Below are 22,079 nucleotides of genomic sequence, written 5' to 3'. Positions count from 1 at the left end.
CATCAAAGTGTCTGAATACTCTGACTGGGTGGCCAACATTGTTCCTGTACCGAAGAAGACGGGAGAATTCGAGTTTGCGCCAACTTCAGGGATCTGAACAGGGCGAGTCCAAAGGACGACTTCCCTTTGCCACATGTTGACATTCTGATAGACAAAACTGCCGAACATGCTCTCCTATCATTCATGGATAGGAATGCCGGATACAACCAAATTAAAATGGCTGGGGAAGACATGCACAAGACTGCATTCACTACACAGTAGGGTACATATTGCTACACAGTCATGCCTTTCGATCTCATCAACGCCGGGGCTACCTATCAAAGAACCGCTACCACTATCCTACATAATATGATGCACAAGGAGGTAGAGGTGTATATCGAAGACATGATCGTCAAATCGAGAGAACGGGACAGCCACATCAACGCCCTTCGAAAATTCTTCGCTTATCTGCAAAAATATAACATGAGCCTAAATCCTCAGAATTGTGCATTCGGAGTCACCTCCGGAAAACTCTTGGGACATGTCGTCAGCAAAAGAGGCATTGGGATTGATCCAACCAAATCAAAGCCCTTCAGCAAATGCCTAGACCTAAGAAAGAGAAGGAGATTCTGGGATTTCTCGGTCAGGTCCAATACATCAGCCGCTTCATTGCGAAGCTCACCATGATTTGTGAACCAATATTCAAGAAACTTCGCGCCTCCGATCACACCGATTGGGATGACGACTGTCAAAAGGCCTTCGACTGGATAAAGAAAATCCTATCCAAACCTCCTGTCCTCATGCCACCTCAACAAGGGATTCCTTTATCCCTATACCTGAATGTTACAGACACAGCCATGGGAGCAATGCTAGCACAAACAATCGACGGCGAAGAACGAGCCATCTACTACATCAGCAAAATGTTCATTGAGTACGAGACAAGGTACACCCAACTGGAAAAGACATGCCTTGCCCTAGTATGGTCAACAAAGAAGCTGCGGCATTATATTCTCAGCTACGCGGTCCATATCTACTCCAAGATGGACCCGGCCAAATATATCTTCGAAAAACCCGTACTAAACAGAAGGCTGTCTAGGTGGACACTCATGTTGTCCGAGTTCGATCTCAAGTTTGTACCCCTCAAAGTTATTAAGGGAAGAGCAGTCGCCGATTTCCTGGCAGAAAATCCTGTCAACGAGAATCCAACGACCAACACATGGTCACTTCCTGATGAAGACATCCTTTGTGCTGACTCCGACGCATGGGACCTATACTTCTATGGTGCATCTAATCTGAAAGGCTTTGGGGTAGGAATCCTCCAAATATAACTAGAGGGAGAACATGTTCTGATCTCGGTCCAACTAGACTTCGCCGTCACCAACAATGCAGCTGAATATGAGGCATGTCTCATCGGCCTGCTAGCAGCCATCATACTTGGCATCAAAAGACTGAGGGTCCACGGCGATTCCTCGCTCATCATCAATCAGGTGTCCGGATCATGGAAAATCCAAAGTGACAGTTTAGCTCCCTACCAAGCGAGAATCAATCATGTGGCCGAGTTCTTCGACCAAGTCGACTACTTCCACTTGCCACGAGAGGAAAATCAATTTGTTGATGCCCTGGCAAAACTTGCCGCGCTCGTCAACATACCTGACGACATGACATCGATGCCCCTATGTGTCGAGAGAAGGAGCGAGTCAGCTAACATTTGTGCCATCAACAATGACGAGAAAAGCCAGGATGAGCCTTGGTACCAAGCCATCCTCAACTACAAAACCAAAAACGAATTCCCTCCTAACTCTGACCAAAGAGCCATCCGTTTACTTGCATCACAATTCGTGATGAACAAAAATCAATTATACGAATGAACACCCTAAGGGATTCTCCTCCTTCGCATTGACCATCACAAAGCCAAAAAATTCATGGGTAATGTCCACGATGGAGAATGTGGCCCTCACATGAGCGCAATGATGCTTACCCGTAAAATCATGCGGCTAGGTTACTACTGGACCACCATGGAATCCGATTGCCGTAACTATGTCAAACATTGCCACAATTGCCATATCTTTGCCAACATACAATATATACCACCATCCTTTTTATACACCATGACGTCACCCTGGCCTTTCTCAACCTGGGGCATCGAGATCATCGGGAAAGTCAACCCGGTGGGCACCAAGGGACATTGTTTCGTCCTCGTCGCCATCGACTACTTCACCAAATGGGTGGAAGCGCAGTCATATGCAATCTTGACCGCCAAACAAGTGGCCAAATTCATCCAGAACAACATCATCTGCAGATATGGGGTAACCCATGAAATCATTAGCGATCAAGGCTCTCACTTCCGAGCGGAAACTCAGGCGTTGCTGGACAAATACAAGATCAAACGACATCGATCATCCCCATACCGTCCCCAAACCAACGGAGCGGTGGAGGCAGATAACAAAATTCTTGTCACCATTATCAAGAAAATGCAAGATAACTACTGCGATTGGCCGAGCAAACTCCCATTCGCACTCTGGGGATACCGAACCTCCATTCGAACACCGACAGGCGCCACACCCTTCTACCTAGCTTACGGTATGGAGGCGGTTCAACCGGTAGAGTTAGAGGTCCCTTCTCTACGCATCCTACTGGAGAGTTAAGTCCGTGAGGCGGAATGGACCCGCCGAAGGTACGAACAACTCACTCTTCTAGACGAACGACGGCTCAACGCCTTGCACAACGTCCAGCTATACCAACGACGTATACAACGGGCATTCAACAAGAGGGTCATACCCAGGTACATTAATAAGGAAGACTTAGTCCTCAAGTCGGTCCGAACACCGCTACCCGTCGATCCGAGGGGAAAATTCAAATCCAACAGGGCCGGGCCATACCTGGTCAAGAAAATACATTCGGGGGGCGCAGTGAGACTGAGTGACCTAGATGGGTAGAATTTTACAAACCCGACCAACCTAGACCAACTCAAGAAATACTACCCTTGCACCGTAGCAATCAACGAACCAAGCCTAGTTTGACAACTAGCGTCCACCTTGACCCTTTTCAAGTCAAGTTCCTCAAACGCGTTCTGATTTGAAATTGCATGTTTTATCGAGTCTAAGTATCAGCACCTTACCCGTTTCGAATGTCCTTTGATCTGTCAAAGGCAATGTCTATTTGCACTAAAACAAACAAAAACCCCTGATCTACGAGCATGGTTTTATTCCACCTATTCAGGTGGATACGTAGGGAGTCCCTCTTATACATGAGGGATACAACCACAAAACAAAATCAAAATTTACAAAACATTTTGAAATACGATCATGGTTTGATTTCACCTCTTCGGGTGGATACGTAGGCAGTCCTTTCTTACACAAGAAGGATACAACCATCCCCACAATAAAAAACAACCATCCCCATACGACAAAAAACCCCACATACAAAAAACATCCCCATCAAAAAAAAGAGAAAAGGGAAAAACATTCCCCTTTCCCACAAAAATACAAAAAAGTAGCCTTTTCTCCCTTCCCACAAAAATCCCACTTTCCCAAGTGCAAACGTTTAAGACGATTTAAACCGAATTCCCTTTACAAAATGGATGGAAGAAACGAGCGTTCACAATTTTTGACACAAGCAATCCTCTTATTTAATTAATATTGGGAGGGATTACAATTTCAACAACAAACAAAGCTCGACGAGTCTGCAACTTGTCAAAGCTAAGGTGTCGACTAAAACACTTCACATAATAAAACTAGCACAAAACGCATAAAAACTAGCTACTACAACATAATAAAAACTCACAACAATAATAAAACATAATAATAAAATGGGTAATGGAGGTCTTCACTCTTCCATTCTACCCTTGCCTTTTCCCTCGGGGTGCATCTTCCCCTTGTTCTTCTTGTTGGCCCGCCTAGCATGGATTTCCTCCTCGGAACTGATCCTCAACGGATCTAAGACGGCAACGGCCTCCGGTCTTGTGCAAGACCCCATGTTCGGCCCAAAACGAGCCCATCCACGGCCTACCATGTTCTTGGGCCCTGAGCTTCTCCTCTTTGGTGGTCTCATCACATCAGGGCTAGCTCCATCAACAAACTCCTCGAAGAAGGCACGGTTGGCCTTGCCAACCTCTCGATATTTCAAATCGACAACCTCGTCCATACGAAATTTGGACCTCTCTTCGAAGGACGGAGCGCGTGACCACTTGACATAAGCGGGAGTCACCCATGTCGTGGCAACAGGGTCCGGTACCTCCCAAAGCGACCGAGTGGCCCGCCATCTTTCGAAGACCTCCACAAGCTCAGAGTTCTGGAAAACATTATCTTGGACAAGGGTATCTTGAGCGGGCACCTTTTGTTGACGCCCCATTTTCCTCATGAGCCTTTCAGGATAAATAAAGGAAGCAACCTTTAAACCCACCACCATCAAAGAACGAGCACTAGCACCCGAAGCGGGCAACCCCGTGAAGGACCTCAAGTGGCACTATGGCACCACCCAACGGATGTGAGGACCACCCTCCTCCGACAATCTTGCGGCCCAATAAGCCTCGGTAGAAGCAAAACTATCCGAGTACAATTTCTTCCTCATGGTAAGGTGACGGAAGGAATAAGAAGAAGAATCAACCGGAGGCTCTACATACCTTAGCCTCTCTAATAGCCACACTTGGAGGATCCTTGGGGACCCAAATGAAGGAGCTTCTCCGAAAGAACCTTCCTTGTCCAAAGCTTGGATGATATCTCTAAGCACTAACCATGATGGCTCTCTACCATACTCCATTTGCTCAACCACATGTACAAGGGTCATGCTACCATAGCATTTCGGCCCCTCCTTCTTCAAAGCATCGACAAAGAGGTATACATGGACAAGGCAAAAGGCAAGAGCCCTTCTCCTAGCCACCTCTCAAACATTGGCATCTAATCGGTTGGAAAAGATGTTGATGAGAGCCAACATATCCACACCATGTGGAGCAAGAAGGAAGTTGACTTTACTTGTCGACAAACCCAACATTGAACAGAATTTCTCCTTATAGCATAACCGAGTCGGAGGAAGCACCGCAACACAACCCGGCCACCCACCAAGGGCTCCAACTTCTTCGGCTAGTGGACAAATTTTACCTTTTGGGAAAACGAAAACATGGTGTTTCAAATCCCAAAACCGAGAACATGCTTTGAGAAATGGGGATTGCACCTTGACTTGACGGAGCACCAACAATTGACCAACTCCCATGCAAATGAGTTGATACTTTTCGGGACGCGATAAATCCCGGCACCATTGTCGCAATGCATTCTCGAAGGCATCCATGAAATATTTTTGTGGAAGAAGAAGAGGTTTTATAGAGATGTTTTTGTGTTTTGGATGATGAAACAATGAAGCGCAAACATCACTATTTATACAAAATTAATCAGCGCCTTTTTCAGAAAAAGGGGAAAGCTGGCTCCCATCGCCAGGCTGCTCGCGCCTCTTTAGGCCCTCCCCCAGGATTCCCGCTTTAACTTGTATCTTTCAACTTGTGTTTTCTCCTGACACCTCAAACCTCCCGCCAGAACGCTCGCACCTCTTCGGGATGATCCAGGACATTTTGTGTTTCCTCACACTCACATTTCCTTGTTTTCGCGTTTTACGAAATTCGACACGGTTTCCATGACGCAGCTTTAAACATACGGATTTTTTCTTTCTTTCTTTTTTTAAGGGAGGAAGGGCTAGTCGCCCCGATCAGCGACAGATCGTTTCCATGTCAGTCAAAATTTCGAAAATTTTTCGCTTTTTCGCAATTTTCCATCAAAATAAAAATCGAAAATTGATAACACGACATCAGTTATCCTCAAAATTCAAGAGCTCACAAATTCGAGTCTTGACCTCAAAAAATCAAATCAAATACACTCGTAAAAATCTTTTCTAAAATTCTTCCCTGACGAATTGAGTTTAAAATTTTTCGAGTCACAAATCAATTTCAACAATATCAATGCAATTTAATTCAAGACACGAGTTAATTGCTCAGTTTTCAAATTAATTCCTTTTGAATTCCAAACATGACGACTTATCGCGGAATTTTTCAAAATTCATTTCATTTTTCAAAATTCAATTTTAACTTCAAGTCATCTTGGTTAATTTTGTATGCTTTTACGTGTTTATGTTTATGCATATGTGCTACCTGCTGCTTGTTTTCTACACTAATGATGCAGGAACTAGTGCGAAGCAAAAAGGAGAATTGACAGCCGACAGCGCTCCTCCGAAACACAACACAAAAAAGCCAAAAATCATAAAATGAACCACAATCCAAAAACACATATATACAAACCGCCTCACGTAAAATGTAAATATGTACAAACAAGAGTCCAAGACACGGGAAAGCTATTACAACTACTCAGCACCTCTCGTCGGACCAGTCCCAGTCTCACAAGGATTCGCCGCCAACGCAGACACTACCACCTGCTCAGACTCCCTCTCCGGGGAACTGTCTAGGGTCTCAAGCTCCATCTCAACAAGAAGCTCCTCCGCTGCAGCTAATTGAGCCCTCAGATAAGAAATCTCCGCATCTCGGCTCCGTAAATTGTCCTCACGACGACTCAACTCCTGGTCCCGATGAGTGATCCCCAACCCCTGGGCCTCGACCATCGACCTAGCTGCATCCAACTCAGCGCGAACCCGAGCAAGCTCCGCTGGATCTGCAGTACCCTACAAAACACAATACAAGTCATCAAGATCTAAAAACGTGAAACACAACACAAAATACCCAAAAACAACACACAAAAGTACCTGACAAAGTCGAGCCTCCCTCGCAGCCAGGTCACCAGCAAGCGCCCTCCAGCGGTTAGCCATCCGCCACAAAGCCTGATGACTAACGGTCGTCACCTACATTCAAAAAAGTCTTTCAATGCAATGCAAGGCAAAACACAAATGAGTAAAAATGTTCAAGTCAGGAACTCACCCTAGGAACGCTCAACCTCCACTCCATGCCAACGTCGGTCACCTCAGCGAACGCAGGCTCTGGCAGGCGCAACGGTAGCTCCTCACCACCCTGCCTTTGAAAGGTGATCTCCGCAGGGAAAACTGGAGGCTGAATCCTCATCAACGTGTCGACCCCCTGCAATTCGGGTCCGCGTCAAAGGTGACAAACCCTCCTATCAAAGGAGATAATTAAAACGAAAGAACAGAGGAAAACATACCTCAATCGGGTACCAGGCAAGCCTCGACAACCGGAAGGTGTCGTAGTCGACGTCCCGCAGCAATAGCGCCTCACCTCCCTGACCGTGAAGGTGCTCCTCAAGCTCGTCAGGGGTCGACTCTTGGAACAACACCCTAGGCGGGTCGACCGGTACCACGAAGATCTCATTAAGGCACTGACGAGCTAAACGCTCGCCCAGGTACCAAACCGGCTCGATCGCCGTCTCCAAGTACAAGCGCTGGGAGCTGCGAGGCCGTAGACGCTCCGTGACGGCGGCCGGCATGTTCGTGTAGTGCTCCTAAGGCCACCCTACAAACTGCATTCAGAACAAAGCTACTCAACCGACTGGGGGCTTTCTAAGCTACCTAGTCATCCTATCTCTATCTAATTCTAAAAAGAAGAAAGAGTAAGGAACAACGACTCACGTTAGCAACTAGAAGCTTGTTCACGCGACGCCTGTAGTCTTCGTAAGCCGACTTAGTCGACTTCTTCCGAGCCACCATCCAACCCCTCACAGCAGGGTAGGTCAAGGGGACACCGCATGTGGTCCCCGAACGCAGAGGGGCGAAGTAAGCGTGCAACCAAGCCTCTAATCAAACACAAAAAACACAAATCAGCCAATTTGTCAAAAATTACCAAAATCAAAATCAAAATCAAACTCAAAAAGAAACTACAAAAAATTCTCGTACCTCCAAGATGATGCCGGGACCAACCAAAGCAGGGGCACTACCATCCCCTATCGCCTCCGGACGCACCGCAGCATGCATGTACCGGGTGAAACTCCCCAAGGCCGGCGTAACCCAGTCAAACTGACCCAAAGTGTCGAGGTCAGCAAGGAGGGGAAGCACTTTGGTCGACAAGCGCTCACCCTTGTCACTAGAGTACGTGGCACCCAAGAAGTACCACAACCACAACCGCGCCTCCTGCGCGTCAGCTCTAGCCTCCGCCTCCGGACTCTCCAACGGCGCCAGAGCAACACCCGCCGCTCTCTCTCTGAAGTGGTCTCTCACATACAAACTCGCGATCAGGTATGGGGTAATGTCAGAGGGCTCAGGAAAAGCAGTACCGATCAGATGAGTAACCGCCGGAGAAGACACTCTCTCCCGTGTCTCGGTAAACTCAACAGGCGTCTCGCCACAAGGGAGGCCGGATATCATGGCGAAATCCTCTAAGGTCACACCGACCTCCCCGAACTCCATTTGGAACGACGATGTCGTATCCCAGTACCGATCCAACATGGCACGGATCAGACACAGGTTTGACCTAATCGAAGACCTCTGAATATCCCGCCAAGCGGCCACTAACGGCCCAAAAGCCGACCTCTCTATCAACGCCCTCGTCCTGGCCCGGAGAACGTCGTAAAGGCCCAAGTAGGTAGTAAATCTCGAGAAAGTACTTATGGTGCCGATCTCCTGAAATAAAAAACAAACAACGTCAGAACTCCTATTCAGGTCTGACACTTCAAAAGTGACGAAAGTTCAAATCAAGGGACACGACTCACCAAGCCCTCGTGAGCACGGTAGGAGATGTGCATGTCCAGTCGAAGCAACAACTGGCTACCGTCGAAACCCTCGGCCCAAGCAGACGCCGCCCACAGGTTCAGCCCCCGCGGGGCGGTAACCCGTCTAACATCCCAACTCGCGACGTCAGCGTCGTCCTCAACTGTCTCCGCCCTCTGTCTCTTCTGACCATGAGACTCGACGTGACGGATGGAAGGCCTTTCAACGACCCTAACAACGTTCTGTAACGTCCGTCTAGTTGGCCGAGGAGTCCGTCTCCTCTTAGAAACCCTCCTCCCGGAGGTACCAGCCTCAGACCTGGTCTGAGCTCTCCCAGCGCCGGTTGCCCCAACAACGGGCTCCTCACGCTCCTCAACGGCCCTCTCGGCCCCAGCAGTCTCCGCATGGGGTCCCTCCTTCTCAGAATCGTCCTCCACTACCGCGACGGGTACACTAACCGGAGTGCTGACCAGCCCCGTCCCGAACAACTCCTTAAAGGTCGCTGCAAGGGACCCGGCCTGTCCCAAACACTCTCCTGCAATCAAAGAACATCAGCCAAAATTTTGGCATTATGACGGCGTAAATTGGGCAAACCCAAAACAAACAAACAACCTGCAAAGCAAAACAAGGGCAACCCTCCCAAATCCAACCAGACCAAAAAAACAATTCACAAAAACGCACAAAAAAAAAAACAACGACTCGCCCTTCTTTTCAAGCAAAAGACGAGTCGAAACAACCACGACAAAAAAACGGCGCCCCAAAACCCACAAAAGGTCCGCCAAAAAACCAAAGTACATTCTCAATGCAATGGGGAATTTTTCTACGGCTCAAAAAGGCAATTTCTACGCCAATTTGGGCGCAAACCGGTCGAAAATTCAAAAATGACCGCAAAGAGCAAAGGCGATTTTATCACACCTCAAGGCAACCTAAACTACCAATAAGGTCCATTTCGAGGCAAACTGACTCAATTCAAACCCAAACAGGCGCTTATTTTCTCAGACATAAGACCGTCACAAAAGGTAAAAATTCCAATTTTGCCCGCAATACACAACAAAGGTCCACAATGGCAAATACGGTCTTTCCCGACTACAATACAACCTAGTGGGACACACTACCCAAGAAAATAAACTTGGTATTGTGAGATGAGACGGTTTCTCCACCTCACTCACGTTTTTCGAACATAAGGAGCGGGAACGGGGACCAAAATGCAAACTAAAAGCACCCATATACTCCTAAACGGGTTTCTAACCTAATGCAATCATCAATTTCACTCGAAATGGGCTCAATCAAAAATGCCCAAATCGATTTTCTAGGGTAAAACTTTCGCCCTAATTCAATTTAACTAAAAGACCAACAAATTCAAATGGATTCAAGAGGGAATACATACCTTGAGATGACATTGTTGATGATAGCACGAATTCAAGCAGGCTAGAAGACCCAACAATGGCAATTTTAGTTTGTTTTGTCGAAATTTGGAGAAGACGAAGGGATGAATGACGAGCAGCCTGATCTCGCGTCTTTTCTACAGAATAGGGGAGCCCCCTTATATCGCCAAAGGGCTCGCGCCTCAATGAGGCTTCCCTTTGCTTTATTCAGCGAAGTTTGGGTTTTGGCCCAATTTCCTGCCCAAATTCTTCAAAATTCAACGACGACAATTCAAACCGTCATTTTAAAAATAATAGTGAAATCAAAATTCACTATTTCTTCAAATTTCAAACAAACAGCAATCAAAAACGCCATTTTCCCTTCAATAATAGTGAAAAATTCAAAATTCACTATTTTCTTTCAAATTACCACGACGGCAATTAAAACCGTCAATTTCAAAAACAAAATAATAGTGGAAAATTCAAAATTCACTATTTCTTCTATTTTCAATTTCAAGAATAATAGTGAAAAATTCAAAAATTCACTATTTCTTCAAATTTCAGACAACGGCAATTAAAACCGTCATTTTCGAAATAATAGTGGAAATTCAAATTTCACTATTTTCACCACGCATGTCAACGGCGGCACATAAACCGTCACTTCAAACGTAATAGTGAGGATTCCCAATTCACTATTTCCTTCACATGTCAACGGCGGCACATAAACCGTCACTTCAAAAATAATAGTGAAGATTCCAAATTCACTATTTCTGTCACATGTAAACGACGGCACATAAACCATCACCTCAGTCGTAATAGCGAAATTTAAAATTTGCTATTTCCTTCAAAAAATTCAAACAAACGAGTAGTGGAAGTTCAAAATTCTCTATTCCTTCAAATGTCAACAGGGGGCTTCCTCGCAGAACCCGCTTATTTCAAAAACAGTGATAGTGGAAATTCGAAATTCACTATTTTCACGGCGGCATCATGAGTTCGCTACTTTCAAAACAAGCCCATTCGACGCGGCTATTCTCACGGTCGATTAACCAGCCCTTCTCCATGGCTGGCGAGCTATGTTACGTATCGCGGCTGGCGAGCGCTCCTCATATACGTCCCATGGCTGGCGAGCCTTACAACGCATCGCGGCTGGCGAGCTCTCCTCAGGTACGCACCATGGCTGGCGAGCCTTACAACGCATCGCGGCTGGCGATCCCTCCTCATATATGCACCATGGCTCGCGAGCCTTATAACGCATCGCGGCTGGCGATCCCTCCTCAGGTACGCACCATGGCTGGCAAGCCGTACTACGCATCGTGGCTGGCGAGCCTTACTACGCATCGCGGCTGGCGAGCCCTCCTCATGTACGCACCACAACTGGCAAGCCTTTGTCCGCAAACACGAAAGGACGTGTCTGAAGATGCCTCAGGTATGACTCCTTCTTATGGCCGGCGAGCCTTTGTACGTAGTCTAACGGACTTTAAACGACCCGCACGGACAGTCGACAGACTCTAAACTGTTCTCAATGACAGGTCCTTGTCTCGTATCCTCGAGTCGCCTTGGCGTCACCCTTCCTGACGGCAGGTCCTTGGCCCGAATCCTTTCGACCCACCTCGACGTCGCTTGGGTCTCCGGGTTGTAATCTTCGATTGACCTGGGAGCTCTACTTTGACTTTCGCCCTGTCCAAGCGTCAGTCAAAGTGGGGGCTCTGTTAGATACCCAGTATCTGCTGAGACTCCAACAAACACCCGATGATTATCAGACTATAACATATTTTGGAATCGCGGCGTTTGATCGATAGTTTGTGTACAACTTTACGTCGGAAAACATAAAACGATTTCGAAAATAAAACATTTCAAAACTTTTCAAAAGTACCTGGAGTGTTTAATGCACAACGACGTGGTCGCAATGACACTAACTAAAGTCAAAACCGACACCGGACCAAAAACCGACTCAAAAATTCAAATCTCGACTCCAACAACGAGTTAAACCGAGTCAACCACCAGAAACAAAACATTCAAAGCCTTCTATACAAAGATTTCCCGGATTGATGAATGGTCAAGTACCAAACATGTGACTACAAATCCTAGGATAGAACAAATCATGATTGCACTTGTGTGAAAGTGACAGGACAACTCGAAGACCCGCGACGTGGCTCGCGCCTCTTTGAGTAGCCCAGGTGGCCACGTTGCTCCAAACTCACACATGTAAGATTAACTTTATAATTTCATTAATGAAATCAGTCCCAAGAACATATAGACTTGAATTAATTCAACCCTATTACAATTATAAAGACGGAATAAAAGACTAACCTTGGTCCATGTCTTACAGACGCAATCAATTCAATAATGAGAAGTATAAACCAATTGATTCTCCTCCTTAACCCTTTTCCTTTATGTTTCTTGATGATGGAGAAGAAACTGTCTTTCCCCTTTCACTGCTTTAATGTACGTATCTTGCTTTTGTTTTTGTCAGGATGATTTTTCATTCTCTTTTTCTTACTGTATCCCATCATATATATATGATGGGTTACGTACCTTTTCACAAAACAAAACCGTTCGTACCTTTTCGTTGAAAGACGATGTATAATAGGGTAAGGTAAGAGGGAATAATAATTCCCGGACTTTATTTACATTAATCGAATCCGATCCATCACGGAGTCGTCTTTTATATTAAAGTTCCATAATATTTAATATGAGTTTAACTTGCACTTAAACCCGAGACACATAGGGCACTCGAATATTATTAAATATTCTAACATTCTCCCACTTGGCCTATGTGTTGATTTAATGGTTCAATAACTATAATGTGCACTTTTATGTTAAGCTCATTAACTTGTGTATCTTTAATGAACTAGAACTAATTGGATCATGGCGGTCACACGTCATTTATTAATCGACATGATTCCTTCCATGTATCACAAATTAATTCCAAATCTAAGTCACCTTTAATATGAGAAGAACATTAATTCTCACAATTAGTCACATGTAATCTAATAACTGTAATGTATACATATACTGTAATGATTAACATGTTTATTATAACAGAAACAACACTGTAAGTGAATTCTAGATGTCATATTTATTACAAGCATATTAACTTTATAATAACAAGGCCTTTGATACAACACCCATGCGTTCTACATGGCCAATGAACGCCTTGGGTGGTAATCCCTTAGTTAATGGATCTGCTACCATCTTAACCGTTCTAATATGCTCAAATGACACTCTTTGCTTCTGTACCTCCTCTTTGACCGATAAGAACTTTAATTCCATGTGCTTAGCACCCTTGGAATATTTATCGTTCTTAGAGAAGAAGACGGCAGAATTGTCACAATAAATTCTCGCGCTTGGCAATACTATCGACAATCCCAAGTCCCGAGATAAAGTTTCGCAACCACAATGCATGAATAGTGGCCTCAAAGCATGCCACAAATTCGGCTTCCATAGTAGAAGTAGCAATGACAGATCGCTTCCCACTTTTCCATGATAATCTTTGCCCCTTCACTAAAAGGAACAAGTAGCCAAATGTTGATTTTCTACTATCAACACATCCGCATAATCAATCAATAACCAATCACCTCAAGATGATCGGATCTCCTATAAGTAAGCATGAGCTCCTTAGTGCCTTGTAAGTACCTAAGGACCTTCTTCGCAGCTTTCCAGTGGTCCATCCCGGGATTACTTTGGTACCGACCCAACATTCCAACAGCAAAGCTGATATCTGGTCGAGTACACGTCTGAACATAGTTCAAACTCCCAACCACAGATGCATATGGAATTCTCTCCATTTCTTTTCGTTCCAATTCATTACGGGGACATTGCATTTTACTAAATTTGTCCCCTTTTTGTATAGGAACTATCCCTGCGGAGCATTCATTCATTCTATATCTCTCTAAAAGTTTGTCAATGTAAGCTTTCTGAGACAACCCTAACAGTCCTTGTGATCTATCACGGAAAATTTCAATTCCGATCACATAGAATGCCTCCCCCATATCTTTCATTTCAAAGTTTTTAGATAGATATTTCTTTACATCATGCACCATGCCTAGATCATTCGCAGCAAGTAAAATATCGTCAACATATAAGACTAAAATAACAAATCTGCTCCCACTGATCTTAATGTAGATACACCGATCAACGGTAATCTCTACAAATCCATATGACGTGATGGTATCATTAAACTTTAAATACCATTGTCTAGAAGCTTGTTTTAGTCCATATATCGACTTTCTCAGCCTACACACCTTATCTTCATTACCCGGGGATGCAAATCCCTCAGGTTGGTCCATATATACTTCTTCCTCAAGCTCACCGTTTAGAAAAGCGGTCTTTACATCCATTTGGTGAAGCTCTAGATCATAATGAGCTACCAAAGCCAAGACAATTCTTAAAGAATCTATCTTTGACACCGGAGAGAAAGTTTCTTTATAGTCAATACCGTCTTTCTGAGTAAAACCTTTGGCAACAAGTCGAGCCTTATACCTTTCGATGTTACCTTTAGAGTCCCTTTTGGTCTTATAGACCCATTTCGACCCAACGGCCTTAGAACCCTCAGGTAACACTACTAGGTCCCATACTTTGTTGTCATCCATAGATTTCATCTCCTCTTTCATGGCAATTAACCACTTTTCAGAATTATCACTTTCCATGGCCTTACGGAATGAGACGGGATCCTCACTAATGCTCAAGTCACATTCAACGTTATATGTCTCGTAGTCATCTGGGATGGCTGATCTTCTTTCTCTTATAGATCGCCTTAATTGTTCCTCGGGAACATTGACTACCCTCCTTCGCCTTACAGGTTGCATTGACTGTTCACGTGACATATTATTCTCCCCTTGAATTGTGACTTGATCATCATTGTTATTGTCATTTTGTGGGTCTTACACTTCATTTCGTTGTTGTCCCATTATGTCATTTGACTGTGACGACACGATTGGTACAACAATTTCACGTGCAACTTCAGGAGAAGAATAAACTTCAACCTGAATTTCTTTAATGTCCACTTTTCGTGGTTCAATGCTCCCACTAGTTTGACCGTTCTCAATGAATCTAGCATTTCCAGTCTCTACTATTCTCGTACTGTGATTAGGACAGTAAAATCTATACCCTTTTGACTTTTCAGGATAGTCAATGAAATAACCACTGACTGTCCTAGGATCTAGCTTCTTTTCATTTGGGTTATACAACCTTACTTCAGCTGGGCAACCCCAAACTCGAAGATGTCTTAAACTCGGTTTCCTTCCCGTCCACAGTTCATAAGGAGTCTTAGGAACTGCTTTACTAGGAACCCGATTTAAAACATAGGTTGCTGTCTTTAATGCATAAATCCATAGTGAAAGAGGTAAAGAACAATTACTTAGCATGCTCCTAACCATTTCCATTAAAGTACGGTTCCGCCTTTCAGCAACACCATTCTGCTGAGGTGTACCGGGCATTGTATATTGTGCACAAATACCCCTACTTTCAAGTAACTTTGCAAATGGACCAGGACATTGTCCATTTTCAGTAAACCTTCCATAAAACTCACCACCTCTATCCGATCTCACAATTTTCACTTTCTTTTCTAGCTGCCTTTCCACCTCATTTATGAATATCTCAAGGACATCCACGGAATGAGCCTTTTCATGCAACAAATAAGTAAAACCATACCGCGAGAAATCATCTATAAAAGTGACAAAGTACTTTTCACCACTCCAAGATAGAGTGTCAAAAGGTCCACAAATGTCGGTGTGTATAATTTCTAAAAGCTGAGAGCTTCTTGTAGCTGATTTCTTTACTGTATGTTTAGTCTGCTTACCTTTAATGCAGTCTACACACACATCTAAGTCACTAAAATCCAATTGAGGTAGAATTTCATCTTTTACCAACCTCGTTAACCTTTCTTTGGATATGTGACCTAGCCTTTGATGCCACAAGTAAGCTGATTTTTCATTCGATGCACTACGTTTAATACCTTGACACTCGACATAAAATAGGGAATCGGAAAATTTAACATCAAGATTGAACTTATAAAGTGAATCAATCAAAGTACCACTACCATAAAGGTATTCATTACGGTACATAGAAAATACACCATGTCCAAACTTAAAGTTAAAACCTAAATTATCCAATTTACTTAATGATACAAGATTTCTAGCACAATCGGGTACATAGAGACAATCTGTAAGATCTATATGACAACCAGTGTCTAAGATTAATCTGTAAGTCCCAATGCCCTCAATACGTGCTTTCATCCTGTTTCCCATGGATACAAACTGTTCAGCTCCTCTTATGGGCTGGATCATACGATATCCCTGTTTAATGTGATAAATATGAGTAGTTGCACCAGAATCTAACCACCAAGTATTACTAGGTACTTCTATAAGATTTGATTCAAAGCAAACAAAACTATAATGTTTACCTTTCTTTTCGAACCATGCCTTCCTTTTAGGACAATCCTTCTTGAAGTGTCCCGTTTTCTTGCAAAAGTGACACTTCTTCTCTTTCTGGATCGCACTTTCAGGTCCTTTAAAGAAAGACTTTCCCTTCTTACCATTCTTACCCTTCTTACTCGGTTTAGCCTTCTTTGCTTACTGGCACCATCATGACTCGAAAATGAACGACTTGATCTTTCATCTTCTTTAATCTCCCCTCCTCCTGTATGAGCATGGCTTTTAACTCTTGATAGTTCCATTTATCTTTTATGGTGTTATAGTTCACCCGAAACGGCCAAACTCATAAGGTAGAGAGTTAATGATGAATTGGACCAAAAAAGTATCACTTACGTCCATTCCTAAAGTCTTCAACTTTATCACAAAGTTAGACATGTGTGTCACATGATCATGAATCGGTTGAGACCAGTCAAACCTTTTAGTAGTTAGCTCACTCATTAAACTACCAACAATTGACTTATCAGCTAAATTCGACTGTGAATACTCCTTTACTTTAAGCATGAATTCCCTTGCTTTCTCTGTTTTAGGCATGGAGGGCTTAATGTTATCAGCCATTGTCATCCTCATGAGGTGTAAACCCAACTGTTAGATTTCTCCCAAGCTCGATAATGACACTTTTCGGCCGGAGCTTTCGGTGTAATTTTTGTTGGTACCTCATCTGTCAGGATGGCAATGTCCAAAGCCATTATACCCAGTGTATACTGGATCTTTAAGGCCCACTCATCATAATTAAGCCCATTGAACTTTACAAAAGAGTCAGCAGATGCAAACAAATTTGGAGATGCTGCAATCATTTATACATGTTACCAATTAGTGCTTTGAAAAACTATCATACAGATTCAAATAAAATCATATAAACTTTCATACATGTATTTAAATGACCTTTGGGTAACACTTAAATACAAGTAGCCATCATTGATGTTAATATATACTTTAACAATTAATTATTAACACACATGAAACAAATAAGAATGTTATCTTTGGATATACATACTATTTGACTCAATTTATGAATAACAAATCCTTTTATATTATCAACTATATTTAATGACCCACCTTTGGGTGATCTCCCAAAATATAGATGACAAAAATAATTGATCAATCTAACTATAATGTCATTTAAACATCTCTTTAATCATGATCAATTGAAAACTTTTATTTTAAATGTTTAAATGCAATATAACAAGGCCACTTTGGTGACTAACATGTAATATATACAAAATAAACATTTAAAGTTAATGGTAAATATATTATCATAATATGTTAACAATTCATAACATGAATTTACCCATTACTTTAATGTGAGTCATTCTATTGTCTAACTTTATGTGTGTCAGAATAAGTAGAAATATGTTAAACATTTAATCTCCAAGAACACAGCCGAAAAACAATAGATACAATACCATTAATGAACATTGATCTGTTATCAAAATGCAAAATTTATCATTATCATTCTGATCCATATGCAAACAAAAAATATAACAGACCATAAGTTCAGCCCTAATAATTACTTACATGCCAAAACCTTGAAAGCACAATCTTTAATACATAAATAAATTTTGCAGCGGAAACAAACATTAGGCTGTCATTGCTTAATAATGCATATCAAAGTGCAAAACTTACATGCCAAAGCCTTGAAAGCCCTAACAATCATTGCTTAATCCAGGAAACAAATGTTGGGTTGTCACAACCCCAGGAAACAAACAAAAACCAAAAAGCACTTGGAATTCATACGGATCATGCGGTACACCAATGACTATAAACAAAATCCTTTCTTATTATTAGTCAATACTGTACCATTATTCAAAGTGCAATTTTAATCCCACGAATGCACTGTACACTTGCAATTCTTATTAAACAAAATGAAAGGCAAGTACTTCGTGCAGTATGCAACTTTTCGATATACAAGAACTTTTCGGGTAAATCAAACAAATCTATATTGGCTCTGATACCAAATGTAAGATTAACTTTATAATTTCATTAATGAAATCAGTCCCAAGAACATATAGACTTGAATTAATTCAACCCTATTACAATTATAAAGACGGAATAAAAGACTAACCTTGGTCCATGTCTTACAGACGCAATCAATTCAATAATGAGAAGTATAAACCAATTGATTCTCCTCCTTAACCCTTTTCCTTTATGTTTCTTGATGATGGAGAAGAAACTGTCTTTCCCCTTTCACTGCTTTAATGTACGTATCTTGCTTTTGTTTTTGTCAGGATGATTTTTCATTCTCTTTTTCTTACTGTATCCCATCATATATATATGATGGGTTACGTACCTTTTCACAAAACAAAACCGTTCGTACCTTTTCGTTGAAAGACGATGTATAATAGGGTAAGGTAAGAGGGAATAATAATTCTCGGACTTTATTTACATTAATCGAATCCGATCCATCACGGAGTCGTCTTTTATATTAAAGTTCCATAATATTTAATATGAGTTTAACTTGCACTTAAACCCGAGACACATAGGGCACTCGAATATTATTAAATATTCTAACAACACAACCACTCATTTTCCTATAAATACCCCTCAAATGCAACCATTTGAGAACTTACGCGAGTGTCCGCCCCCTCTTTTCTCCCTTAAAATTCTCGACTCGACTTCTTAAGTCACCATCCGACGCGTATTTACGACCTACCAATCGTAAATACAAGCCTTACACATTTTTTGGTACCGTCATCGTGCAATAAATCACTTGACCGACCACTACACCGTCACTAATCTTAATAAAACACTCTTTTTACTTACCAAAACGGTTTTAAACCGAGTCTTTTCCGACCAAACGAGTTGTTACACTTATGTCGGTTTCTCGCCATAACCAAACATGTAAGTATGAGGGTGTAAAAATCCTTATTTTATCATGTCTTCATTTGTTTTATGACTATAACATGCTAAAACATGCATAACAAGATCCAAAACATAACTGAGTTTTGGCCTGAGGCAGAAGCCCCTTATTGTGCACAAAGGCTCGCGCCTCAATAGGGTGCCCAGGTCAGAACTCAACCGTGTTTGTTCTCGTCTTTCCCCTTTAATTCATTTTCATATTTGTAATCGGTTTTTACCATTTCGAATATTTTCAAACCTTTTTTATTTTATTTCATTTGTTTTAACCATAAAACATTTTTCACCCTTGGTTCCTCATACCATGACGGTTAAATCCGTGTTTCAGTGATAATATTTGGTTAATAACATTTAAAAGGTATTTTAAAGCCTTTTATTTCATTTTGGGAGGCATTTTAATACCTTTCATCATTTCTTTACATTTTCAAAACAAGCATATTAGTCACCAACACAAAGTCATCCTTGGTTCTACATACCATTTCATTTTTTAATCGGGTACTTATGATGAGTATCGACTAATTATATTCAAATGAACTTAAAACAATTAGTTCATAATTATTTTCAAAACTATTCATGTCAAGCTTGCCATGTCGAACGCGACACCGAATATCATCAGAATAATGATGATTATTCGTGTCTCGTTCCTCAAATCAACAAATGCGGTCTAAACGACCCTTTCAAACCAAATCGGGTCAAACACCCATTTTTCAATACATTTTATAACCGTTTTTCAAAAGGTCAGAACAGGGCATACAACAGTTGGTTGACCCGCGCCTAAACATGACTCTTCTTTCTTATTTCCAAAACCAGGCGAGACCCCCTTGCACTGCCAACAGGCTCGTGCCTCATGTGGCTGCCTGGTGCAGGGTCTGTTCCCTTTTCAGCATTAGTCTAGGACGATCCTGACTCCGGTTAACCCGGATATAGGACGGATCAGATAACTATTTACTCATTAAAAAATCATATTTTCAAAATGCTTTACTAAGACAAATGGATCACGTTATGCACCATAAACCTAATACGGTAAATGGATGTTTAACTTCCGTCTTGCATGCAAATCAACCATTAATCCAACTCGACATCTTATACTTGATATTTGGATTAAATCAACTGACATTGAAAGCTCTCACATGTTAGGTTTAAATTATTGGATGCGCATTCATGCATTTAAACCGCTTTATCAACTTTTGCATTCAATCAACCAAGATCGATCAGTAGAGGCCGCTACCGCGGGCGGGAATAGGTGTCTGATTAAAGGGCTTCCCAATATATACCTTCACCTCTTACTCAGAAACTTTGGATAGTGGACGACCTTATCCAGGGCGTACGAGAGTCATTCTAGAGACAAGATGCTAAAGAAGGACGATATCCTTATCTTTAGTACCTATGTCAAACGCTTCTTTGTGCTTTGATTTGACCGAGGTATAAAGTGGATTTCGAACTTGTTCCAAGAATCCCAAAAATGCTTGGTGGCGACTCCGAACATCTCTAATCGTTTCGAGACTCTTACCGAGTTGAAACCGACCGATCTAAAACGATCAGGTCGAAATCATTTTTACGCCGCCGAGCGTGGATTTCAAAAGACCGCTGCATGTCCGCAGATCGAACCGAACTTGCAGGTTGGCCCATGTCCACAGCTGGGAACAGAGGTTAGATTTGATCGGGTTTTCTTACAACAACAGCTATCACACCAGTATTGGCATGGCGCCATTTGAGGCTTTATATGGGAGGAGATGTAGGAGTCCGATTTGTTGGGACGATAGTGCTGAGGCAGTGGTTTTAGGACCAGAGATGGTACATGAGATGGTGGAGCAGATTAAGCTAATGAGACAGAGGATGAGAGCGGCCCAGGATTGCCAAAAGAGTTATGCCGATCTACATCGATGGGATATAGTGTTTCAGGTTGGGGACAAGGTTCTTTTGAAAGTGTCTCCTTTGCGTGGGGTCATGAGATTTGGTAAGAAAGGGAAGTTGAGTAAGAAGTTCATAGGACCATATGAGATCTTAGACCGTGTTGTAGAGGTTGCTTATCGGTTGGCTTTACCGTCTGCTTTGGATAGGGTACATAATGTGTTTCATGTGTCTCAGCTACGGAAGTATGTTAGTGATCCCTCACATGTGTTAGAGGTAGAGAACATAGAGCTGGATGAGTCCTTGTCTTATATTGATGTGCCTAAACAGATTCTTGACCGGAAGGTTAGGAGAACTAGACATGGTGAGACAGTGTTGCTTAAGGTTCTATGGTCTAATCATGAGGTTGAGGAGGCTACATGGAAGGTGGAAGAAGCCATGAGAGAGCGCTACCCATCTCTTTTTGACCAGGTATGTATGGTTACGGGGACGTAACCTTGTTTTTTTAGGGGGGTAGGAGATGGTCGCGAAGTGTTTTTACATGTTTTTATGTTGATTTTGATATAGTTAGTGGTTGTTTGAGTCGGGTTGAGTTTGGTTGGTAAGTATGTTTTGGAGTTTTATATGGAGTTTTGTTTATGTTGTTGTGTCGGGAGAGTGTTAGTGTGTTTTTGTTTTGTTGTAGTTTGACCTTCGGGGACGAAGTTCTTTTTAAGGAGGGAAGACTGTAATACTACGGTTTTATGAGTCTCTGGGTATTCTATCGAGTGGGGCTTACTCTGTCGAGTAAGTGTGTTTGGTATACGAAACAGTAGTCTGCCTGTATGGTACTCGATCGAGTAGCTTTGGCACTCGATCGAGTAAGTGGCACTCGATCGAGTACGTGACTTACTAGATCGAGTAAGTCGGTTATCGGGTGTTGTTTGACGGGTATTGTTAATAAGGCGGATTA

The 22,079-nt window shown here is 42.6% G+C and overlaps 1 long non-coding RNA gene across 1 annotated transcript; it reads right to left on the bottom strand.

Moving 5' to 3' along the window:
* Window positions 1-16,004: 16,004 nt before the first annotated feature.
* LOC141633051 (uncharacterized) lies at window positions 16,005-18,651 on the bottom strand. Its single transcript, XR_012537850.1, has 3 exons — window positions 18,486-18,651; window positions 16,393-17,207; window positions 16,005-16,285 (listed from the first exon to the last, which is right to left on the bottom strand). It is a non-coding gene; the product is annotated as an uncharacterized LOC141633051 (long non-coding RNA).
* Window positions 18,652-22,079: the final 3,428 nt, after the last annotated feature.

Source organism: Silene latifolia, chromosome Y, assembly GCF_048544455.1.
Source record: "Silene latifolia isolate original U9 population chromosome Y, ASM4854445v1, whole genome shotgun sequence".
Lineage (NCBI taxonomy): Eukaryota > Viridiplantae > Streptophyta > Magnoliopsida > Caryophyllales > Caryophyllaceae > Silene > Silene latifolia.
Note: the sequence above shows the minus strand (reverse complement) of the source record. Positions and strands in the feature narration are given on the sequence as shown.